Source organism: Dasypus novemcinctus, chromosome 16 (genome assembly GCF_030445035.2).
Source record: "Dasypus novemcinctus isolate mDasNov1 chromosome 16, mDasNov1.1.hap2, whole genome shotgun sequence".
In the NCBI taxonomy this organism is placed as follows: domain Eukaryota; kingdom Metazoa; phylum Chordata; class Mammalia; order Cingulata; family Dasypodidae; genus Dasypus; species Dasypus novemcinctus.
Window position 1 is genome coordinate 13,207,947 of NC_080688.1, and position 10,837 is coordinate 13,218,783.

At 46.0% G+C, this 10,837-nt stretch overlaps 1 long non-coding RNA gene across 1 annotated transcript in view; it reads left to right on the forward strand.

The window, feature by feature from the left end:
* The first annotated feature begins 4,367 nt into the window (after positions 1–4,367).
* Positions 4,368–10,837, forward strand: part of LOC101413118 (uncharacterized) — a 21,417-nt gene continuing 14,947 nt past the window's right edge. The window contains exon 1 of the long non-coding RNA XR_009180893.1: positions 4,368–4,581. This is a non-coding gene — a long non-coding RNA (uncharacterized lncRNA). The remainder of the gene's footprint in view (positions 4,582–10,837) is intronic.

A 10,837-nucleotide genomic window follows, 5' to 3' on the forward strand; every position in this document is an offset into this window, starting at 1 on the left:
ATATTCAAAGTCTGAGTCTGGTCAATATCGCTGGTCTATAACAGAAAAACACGGTAGTGAAACATGTGGCCATGGAATTCCACCTGGAAATCTTGAGGGAAAGACCCTACAAGAAGGCTGCTGGAAGTATCCCAGAAAACACCCCTATTTAGAACAAGATTTCATCCAGGATCAAGGAAAAGCCTATTCTCAAGGGACCTTATCATTGCCCTCCCTCCCCAGGGAATTGATCAAAACAGGAAACAACTGGAAGCTCTCCCTGAAACATCTGAACATTAGCAAGGAAAAGGAATAATTAATGGTTTAAAAGGCAACCACATAAACAGAAAGCTCTCTCTCCCTTCTTTGTCTGCACCAGCCTGCAAGTATACCTGGGGACCAGTAATCTCTTTTCTCTCATTTCTATTCTCTTCTCTCTTTTCCATAATAAACTATTTGTCTAACTAAACTGGCATGTTCTTAATTTCTTTCATGTAACATAGCCATGATCCTAGAGGAAGCCAGTAACATCACCAAATTGCCTCCAGACTGGCTCTGTTTCAGAGTGTCAGAGGGTGCTATACACCAGGCCAGTGGAACACTGGAGCCTACCTTCCAATGGTGCTGCAGTGTGCTGGCTGCATGAATAATATACCAAGTGGAGCAATAATATCTGGGGTAATGTGAGTAGAGCCTAAACAAATACAATTGGTAATACAGTCTGCCACATGGAGAGACAACATGCATTGTATCGAAATTCTGGATCTTAAATATATTAACTGCACCTCAAAGAAAAACTTGTGCATTGATTAATATTAAGTATGGTGCCTGGTGAATAAGATAATATCTCCTCTATATGGGATCATATGTATAGGGATATTGAACATGTTAAAATCTTGGAATACTTGATTCATTTTCTGAGTGATTCATGAACTTGCCAATGAAATGGAGAGTGCACTTTTAGCTATTGGCTTTATTCTGCTTGCCATATGCTTATCTTGCTGCTGCCCATACTGTCTTTGTGGGTTTGTATCTAGAGCATTCTCTAGAATAATATGGATATTTTCTTCATCCATGCTCAGCAGGCAGTAACTACCAATGACAAGACCATTTCCCTCAGATGAGGAATGCTTACAAAACATTTCTTCTTAAGAATAGGAAGAGCATAATCACAACAGGGAACTTCGTAGCTGGAAAATATGCTTATTAAAATTTTCTTAAGCTGCTCTGAGAAATTCAAATACCTTCCCCAGGTCTAATTGGACTGATTTTTTTGGGGGGGGCGGGGGGGGGGGAGTTTCCCCAGTTCCTTGCTTGTGCATTTGTAATAAATCACCTTCTCATGGAGAGACTTGTTTTTTCTTTGGAGGGCCATGTTAAAGTCACCCAAAGTGTGCTGATGCAAAGAACCAGAACTCTGTTGGCTTTTATAAAGGGTATTTATTTAGTGTCACAAGGCCCTAAAGAGTCCAACTCAAGGTACAATAAGAGATACTTTCACACCCATAGTCAATGGTCACATGTTGAAGCAAAATGATAGGCAATGTTTCTGAGGGTTCAGCCTTCCTTCTTTCCTCTTTAGGCTCCATGGTTCCAGCTTCTTCCAATCTCAGCAATAGGCTGGCATAAGGATCATCCTCTTCCCAGGGCTCATCTCTTTCTGAGCTCACCTGCTTTGCTGTCTCCACAAGCCAGCTGTAAACTATCAGGTGAATGACTTGGCTCTCTTCCTGGGACTCCAGGATCAAAACTAAACTCTCTGAATTCTTCTCTGTGTATTTTCTTACTTCTCTGTGAGAGTCTGTTTTATCCTCACCATGGGGATGGGGACTCAACCCAGCATGCCCTAATGACATAATCAGATAAAAGCCCTAATCTTAATTTAATGAAGTGTATTAGTCAGCCAAAGGGGTGCCGATGTAAAATACCAGAAATTGTTTTTTTATAAATGGTATTTATTTGAGGTAGGAGCTTACAGATACCAGGCCATAAGACATAAATTACTTTCCTCACCAAAGTCTATTTTCACATGTTGGAGCAAGATGTCTGCTGATGTCTGCAAGGCTTTAGGCTTCCTGAGGTCCTCCCTTCCAGGGTCTTGCTTCTCTCTGGTTCAGAGTTCCTCTCTTCCCAGGGCTTACTTATTTCTGGGATCAGGGTTCCTCTCTTCCTGGGGTTTGCATCTGTTTCCTCTGTGAATTTACTTCCCAGGGTTCCAGCTTAAGGCTTCACCATCAAACTCCAACATCAAAACTCCAACATCTAAAACCCCAACTCTGTCCTTTGCCATGCCTTTTATCTGTGAGTCCCCACTTTGATGTCCTATTGACACAAGAGGTTTACTTGATAAAGTAAACCTCTGAATCCAATATAATCTCATATGCCCAGAGGATAAGACCAGGTTAAAAACATAATCCAATATCTCTTTTTTGGAATTCATCAATAATGTCAAACTGCTACATAAAGTAAAAGGGAAACCTCTGAATCTAATACAATCTAAGGGTTATCACTCCAGAGGAACAGGCCAGCTCACAAACATAATGTGTATTTCTTTCTGAAATTCATAAATAATATTAAATTGCCACATGCTGGATCAGGTAGGTCCTTCTATTGGAAATAGCTGTGCTTATAGTAACATCACCAGATGTTATTCCAATTTTTTTTTTAATAATCTCCCTGCAGGTCAATTGTTTTTGTCTTCTGGACAAGCCCTTATCACAAAAAGGGGTCTTCTCCCAGCAAAGCCCAGTGTGGGCAGTCATTTTTTAACAGGATTCCTCTAGATTAATGGCTATGTTACATAAAATAATTTAAGAACATACCAGTTTAGTTAGGCCAGTAATATATTAAGGAGATGACAGAATAGAAATGGGAGAAAATAACAGGTTATGGGGTCCAGGTATACTTGCAGGCTGAACCTGGCAGAAAGAGAGAGCGCACATGTGATTGCTCTTTTAAACCATTAATTACCCCTCCCCTTGTTAATGTTCAAAGCAGGAGTCCTAGCTGCTTAATTTGATTGGTTACTCATCCACATCCCCCAGGTGGGGGCCCAATGACAAGGCCCCTTGAGAATATCTATCTGGGACTTTCCCTTGACCCCAGACAAAATCCTTTTCCGAGTGGGGAATTCTCACAGGTATTTCCAGCCACCTTTTGGTGGGGGTCTTTCCCTCAGGGGGTGTTCCAGATGGGTTCCATGGCTATGTGTTTCACAACCATGGCTTTCTGCCAGGTCCCAGATTCCTCTTTTCATTCCCTAAACTAGCCTACCTCAACTTTATTTTGCTTAAAGTATCTTATACTCAGTTTCTTGAGTGGCTCCCTCATTGGAATGTGTGTTCCCTGAGAACAAGATCTTTTTGTTCACTGCAGTCAGTGTCCAGTGCCCAGGGCATCAATGATATGGAAGATTACGGAAGAATGAGGACAAACTTGAATGTATCCTTGGCTCTAGGATCTCAAACGTAAACCCATCCCAAATGGGCCTACTGATTTTTTTTTTTTTCCTGACTTAGGTGTTTTGGAACACAATTTTCAGCGGCCAAAAGACCCTTCTTAGAGAAGTGACAGGGTGGAGAGACAAATACAAAACTTTCACTACTTAGTTCTCTTTAATATTTAATATGGTTTGGATCTTTCCAGGCCAAGGCACTTAGCACACTGCCCTGTACTACCAAGATGTTGACAAGCTTCAACAGGACAAAGACTCCACAGGATGGTGGTTCTGAAAGGCTGTTTTGCCCCTCAGGTAATATTTTCGGGAGATATTTTTAGTTGTTACACTTAGGACTTTGGCAGGATTCTACCAATCCCATCCCACCACGGTTTCCGGATTTAGCAAATAAAAATATAGGTAGATGGCATACCCAGATAAAACACAGGGCTCCTACTTAAACTTGAATTTCAGGTTAGCAACGGTGTAAATCTAATTTAATCAAATTTAACTGGGAGTCTTGTGTTTTATCCCGCCACTCTTCCTACAATGCACAGGACTGCCCCCCATAACAAAAGTTATTCTGCTCTAAATGACAATAGTGTCAGGACTGAGAAACTGCTCTAGAGCAGTGCTTCTAACTTCAGTTTGCATCACTATCACTTTGCGGATTTGGAAAGCACAACTGTCAGGTCCTGATAAGTTTCTGAATGATAACGGACCCCGGATTTGCAACTCTATCAAGTTCCAGATGATGCTGCTGGTCCGAAGGCCACATTTTAGGAACCACCACTCTATAGAGAAAAACGGTTTCGGGCCCTACAGGGTGAGGGAGACGAAGACTTTTAGAAAAAAATGGAGTCGATGGCTGTGAGCGGAAAAGGTGGGAATTGGCCGGCCATCGCGGACCTGATACGTCTCTATCCCCTTCGCCGCCGGCCGAAGCACTTCCGGGGCTCTTCTAGGCGCCGCGGAGGCCACGGCATCTCCATGGTCCCTCTTCGCCCGGACTACTCCAGGCCGGGGGGCGTGGTCGGGCGCGGCAAGGGCTCCGGTGCGGAAAGCCGAGCGGCTGGGGTGCCGACGCCAGCGCCTTGTGACGCGCGTGGCTCAGCTGCTGGGCGTGTCCGGTGAGGTCCCGGAGGGCGCCGGCCGGCCCTTTGCAGGTAGGCGTTGTCCCGAGGTTTCGGCGCAGGCGTGGCGGGCCCCGGCGCTGCGTTTCCTCCACGGCGCCCGGGGCGGTCGCCCTGCTCGCCGTGGCGGGCCCGGGCGCTGCGTTTCCCTCCACGGCGCCCGGGGCGGTCGCCCCTGCTTGCCGTGGCGGGCGGCCTGAGCCGTGCTTATTTTGCGATCTGGTCGGTGCAGGGGTAGTGTGTTTCTGACCGCGCAAGGCCTGTTCTGGGGTGGGCGGGACAAAGGGGCCTCCAAGCTCCGTGCTCCAAGGACCCCTCTGGCCTCGCCGGCGAGTCCAGTGGGTGGCTGTGGAGGCGGGCCTCGCGGGGGGCGGGACCGTGGAGGGCGGGGCCTAGAGGTTGGAGCTTTATGGCTGTGGCGGTGCCTCACGGGGTGGGGCGAGGCCTCACGGGGCGAGGCCTGATCGCAGGGCAGAGGCTGGCAGGACCAGAGGTGGGAGCAGCATGGGCTGTGGTGGCGCCGGGGGCGGGGCCTCAAGGGCGGAGCTTCACGGGGCGGGGCCAGACGTGGGAGCAGGGTGGGCTGTGGTGGTGTCGGGGGCGGGGCCTCGTGGGGCGTGGTCTGGCGGCGCGGCGGCTGACGGCGGGGCTAGAGGTGGGAGCTGGATGGGGTGTAGTGGCTGGGGCGGCGGGGCCCTGGCTGGCCCAGTGTGGGTTGGGGGCGGGGCAGGACGGCATCTGGGGGTCCGCACCATGCCCCATCTCTGTGCTGGGGAGGGTGTTTCGTGTTAATTTTGAATTTTGAAGGCATTTCAACAGAGAAGTTGCAAAACTAGACAAAGAACTCTTCCCACCGATTCACCCCACATTAACCTCATTTTACCTGGGAACAGTACCCGTTAGCAAAGCTAGGGCATGGGCATTGATGCAGTACTGTTATACAGAGACCCGAGTCACATATTCTGCTTGACACATACATTTACATTTTTCCGTACAGGATCCAGTTCAGGATTAGTTGTCCTGTGCCTTCGGAGAAATTTACATGTTTACTAGTTGGAGCCATCTACTGCCTCTGCTCCCTCTCCCCTATAACCCGTCCTTCTTCAGAGCTCTAGATCTCCAGAAAGGTGTCTTGGGTGCCAGGACCAGTGGAGACTGCCCATCTGGGCCTTTGGATGGCTTCGGCATAGGTGACCACGCTGGGCTTCTTGCCCTAGGTGCCCTTGGCCACCCAGCCTCCTTGTGGTTCCCCGTCCTACTCTCTCCTGCCTCCTCTCCTTGGGAGCCCCTCCCCTGACCAGTATTCATATAGGGGCTGGTGGGGACCTGTGGTCTGCCCAGGCGGTGAGCTTTCCTCATGAACTGTATGGAGGTAGGTTGCCTGAGGTGCTGGACTGACAAGCTGGAATGTGTGCTAGTAGGTTTTGAGAAAATTCAGGGAAGCTGCCCCAAAAGGATTCTGGGAGAATATTTACAAGGGACGCAGGATGTTGGTGGAAGGATTACTGCATTCTGGCTTTCTTCTCTAGCTGTGTATGCTGTATGTGGTGTGAATCCAGAGAGGGACTTATACCTGCCTCTCCCTTGTCCCTGAAGAGCAGCTGCCCTGTGGAGCTCAGGCGGCATTGGCAGGGCCATCTGGCACTTAAAGTGGCCGTTTACCTGTGTTATTGGATTTACTTTAGGTTCTTGGCTATGCTGCAGAAATGAATTTCAAGAGCACGCCAAGTGAGTTAGGCCAGCAATTTATTTAGGTAGAGAAGGAAGAGAAATGGGAGAAAATAATAGAGCAGGGGTCCCAGGTAGAGAGGAAGGGGGTGAAAAATGATAAAGAGGGCTGATTTACAGGCTACAATTTCCCATTATGGGTAATAAATGCCCAGGTTTTACTTGCATGGTGATCCAGGAGGGGGAGAAGGCAGCTGGAGTCCGGGTCCATAGGCTAGAGAGCACGAGAGAGAGAGAGAACACAGGCCTGGCTCCACTTTTTAAACTGTTAATTATCCCACCCCTTTGCTAATGGCAGGGGAGGAGGCCCAGTTGTTCACCATTTTTTTTTTTTTAAGATTTATTTAATTCCCCCCCTCCCCCAGTTGTCTGTTCTCTGTGTCTATTTGCTGCATCTTGTTTCTTTGTCCGCTTCTGGTGTCTCATGGGCACGGGAAGTGTGGGCGGCGCCATTCCCGGACAGGCTGCACTTTCTTTCGCGCTGGGCGGCTCTCCTTACTGGGTGCACTCCTTGTGCATGGGGCTCCCTCACGCGGGGGACACCCCTGCATGGCGTGGCACTCCCCGCACGCATCAGCACTGCGCATGGGCCAGCTCCACACGGGTCAAGGAGGCCTGGGGCCTGAACCGTGGACCTCCCATGTGGTAGACGGACGCCCTAACCACTGGGCCAAGTCCGCTTCCCTGTTCACCATTTTGATTGTTTATTTCCCCCATCAATCTCCCAGGAATCTCCAGGAGGGCTCAATGATAAAGTGCTTGGGGAATATCTAGGCTTCTCCTGGTTTCTGGAGCAAGGTCTTCTGAGTGGCAGAATCTTGGAGGAGGATCTTCCTGCAGCCATCTCGGAGTTGGTGATGTCCACGTGGACTTCTTGCCAGGTTCCAGATCCATCTATTGATTCCCTCTCTTACTAGCCTGCTTCACCTGTGTATGTGTGTGTGTGTAAAATATGCATACACAAATGTGTAAAATGTGTTAGAGTAGTGTAAAGAGCAGTGAAGCCACTTTGAATATCCCACCCAGTTTAAGACATAGAACCTAGTCAATTTCTTAAAAGCCTTCTATTTGCCTGCTCAGTCTCATCGTTTATTTTCAGATTTAACTACTAGTCTGAAGTCTATCTTAGTCACTTCCTAACTTTTCTTTATAGTTTTTCCGGGGTATATATTGTACAATTTTGCTTAACTTTCTGGACCTTATAAAATGAAATGATACTAAAGTATTCTGACTTCTTTTTCTCCATGTGACTTTTAAGATTATTCTTATCCACTATCTGGTGTATTCCAGTGCATGCTCTCTATTGATGGCCCTGTGCGGTGTCTCTGGTATTTTGTTACTGTAAATAAACAGTGCTGCAGTGGGCAACCTTGTCAATAACTCTGGTGCTTAAGTGTGGTAGTGCCTGTAGGACAGTGGCTTTCAACTGGAGTGAGGGGTAGGAAAGGGTGAGGACATTTGGCATGTCTGATTGTGGGTTGTAGCCACAGTGGCAGCTCAGTTAAGGAGGACTAGAGACAAAGCCTAGGACTAAGCCATTCTGGTTTCATAGCTGGGAGGTGGGTACTACTGGCATCTAGTAGGGTAGTGGTCAGAGGTGCTGCTAAACTTCCTCCAGTGCAGGCACAACTAAGAAGTATCTGCCTCCGAAGGCCAAAAGTGCTAAGGTTGTGAACTCTGATTTAGAGAAAATAGTGGGGATGAGATGGCTGGGGGTATGGTTTGGCGCGAGTTCAGCTTTAGTAGATACTGCCGTGTCCCGAGAATGGCACAGAGCTTTGTGAAAATGACAGCTTCCTGCTGAACTGCGGTGGATATGTCAGACCAAAGAAAGACTGGATAAGTCCAGCTTGGTGAGTAATGAGCATTTATTTAGGGGGCTTTTGTGTGGTCATCATCCTCAGTAGTGGGAGTACAGACAGCATTTTCCAAGCTGGATCATCTGTGCTCACCACAAAACTCGAGGGGTCTTTTATATGCACATCCACATGCAGGTGGGGAAGGCATGTGAGGTGCCGCAGGCCTTCTAAAGAATGAAGTGTTGTAAGATTAACTGAACAGTCATCAGATCACAAACAGTTCCAAGGCTTGCCTTTTTAACTACTCAGGAATGCTGTTGCAGTTTTGGGAGGGGGAAGGAGCGGAAAGGATTGGGGGGCAATGCAGCGTCCTATGCCACAGTCCACCCCATAGTCCCATAGCATTTACAGTCTTTCTCGCACCCCTTCCGTGTGAAGCCCTGAGTTGGAATGGGGAGAGGGGCTATAAACAGTAGTGCAGTGATGCAAGGCCACAGCTGTGGTATAAACCAGACAAGCAGTTACAGAAGATCCTGGGCTCTGGGAGTGGCCACCTGAAAGGGTGGCTCTTTTGTGCAGTCCTTAGCTATTACTCCAATTTGTGTCAAAGGGAAGGGGATTTTCCAGGGGAGGGCAGAGCTACTCAAGGCTGGTGCGTATCCATACACCCAGCGGTTTGGTTTGGGTTGTTGCAATGGTGGCAGCCCAGTCAAGGAAGATGTTAGACAAAGCCTAGACCAAACCACATGGACCAGGAAGCAAGGCTGAAGGGCACAGTACAGATGTTTAGAGGGTGCCTGGAGGTGGGGTATTATAACAGTGGAACTTTCTCCTAAGGCTGGGACATTGGCTGAGTGCAGGCAGGATCTGGGCTGGGAGTACCACGGGCTCCTGTGGCAGCTCCTTGATCGGCCACTCTGTGTAGCCACAGAGCTGCTTCTTCAGCACCGTTAGAGCTGGCCAACTTTAGCTCTCAGTTCCAGGTGTCATAGAGTCACTTAAAAACTCTAGGGGACTGTTAGGCTATATGCAAAAAGCAGAACCCAGGAATAGATGGGACTGCTCCAAGAGCTTACAGTCCAGGCCCTGGTTTCCTTATGAGTATTTTAAATAAAGCTGTTTCTAGAAATCATTACAACTACAGGCTATAGTAGAAGTTTTGTGTTGTTTTACTTTTACACTATTACCAAGATTAGGTTAATCAACAGGTATTTTACTTCATCTTAAAATTAATAGCTTCCATACTGTTTGTTGTAAGATACACAGTATTCATGATTCACTTCAGGAAAAAAAAAACTTCTCCCAATTATTTTACAAAAACCTAAGAATCCCAGTGGAATCAAGATTATTTTCCCCTATTACTAGGTTAATATGCAGATTGAGATGGCATCTGACATGTTTCTCTGCTATGGAGTTACTTTTTGTTATCAATTTCAGCTCACAGATTTCTACTTAATTATGGCTTCCTGGAATCAGCTATTTATATTGAAATCCTTCAGTTTAGAAATGCTTTTACAAACTTCCTATAACCTATAACTTTCTATAACCTCTTATAACCATTTATAACCATTTAAACAGACTAGTTACTTCACCTTTAGACAAATGTCATCTTCGACTAAGCTTGTATAATTATAATCAACAATACGCAAAATTTACTTTCCCAAATCCTCTAAATTCTTTATATCCATTCAGGTCTTGTCCTACATAGTCCCATGCTCATGAAAACCAGCTGTTTTATCTTAGGACAAAAATATGCTGCCTTAAACAAGGTTATCGAATTTTAGTCAGCATTGACTGTGAGTAACTTCCACCAACCTTTTACTTCTTTCCATATCCATTTAGGTCTTTTCTTACATCTCTCATTCAGGTCTGTAAAAAAGCTAGTAATTTTATTTTAGGACAGAATACATTCTCTTGAACTTAAGTTTTGTTAATGACAAACTTACAGTTTTCATCATCTTAAATATCTAATAAATATACTAATTTATTTTATTACTATCCATATATACCCAATTGAAACAATTGTTGTTCGTATAAGAAATGATTTTGTCTCTTCCTTTATAGGAGGCTAAAATCTTTTTTCCATAATACTATAAAATTGTGAACAATCTCAAGAGCATACTGACTAATGAGGCTCTGGAAAATATATATTATGATTTATTTATTTTTCAATCATAATTTAGAAAACTTTTCAGTAGCTTTCAAGGACATTTTCTTTACTTAGTGAGATTTGGCATTTGGATTATTACTGTTATCCCAAGGCTTTTAAAAAGTTTAAGTTGGAGAATTAAACTTTTACAACTATGTAAACCAAGGTTTATTCTACAACATTCCCTCTGTCTCTACTATTATTAACTCCCAGGCCTGGTAGACTCACAACTCCCCACCTTTCCACATAACCCTCCCCCCTGAGCTCTCAGCTGGTTTTAGTGGAAGACTTGAATTCAGTCCAGGTGAGGAAAAGACCTTAGGGACTGGTAGGTCAAGGAGCCTAGGAAAAACCTTTTTTCTTCTTCCAATAGTTTCTTTATGGCCTCTGTATTAATCAGCCAAAGGGGTGCTGATGCAAAATACCAGAAATTGGTTGGTTTTTATAAAGGGTATTTATTTGGGGTAGGTGCTTACAGAGATACCAGGCCATAAAGCATAAGTTACTTCCCTCACCAAAGTCTATATGGAGCAAGATGGCTGCTGAGATCTGCAAAGGTTCAGGCTTCCTGGTTCCTATGTTCCTGGGACTTGTTTCCTCTGGGTTCAAGGTT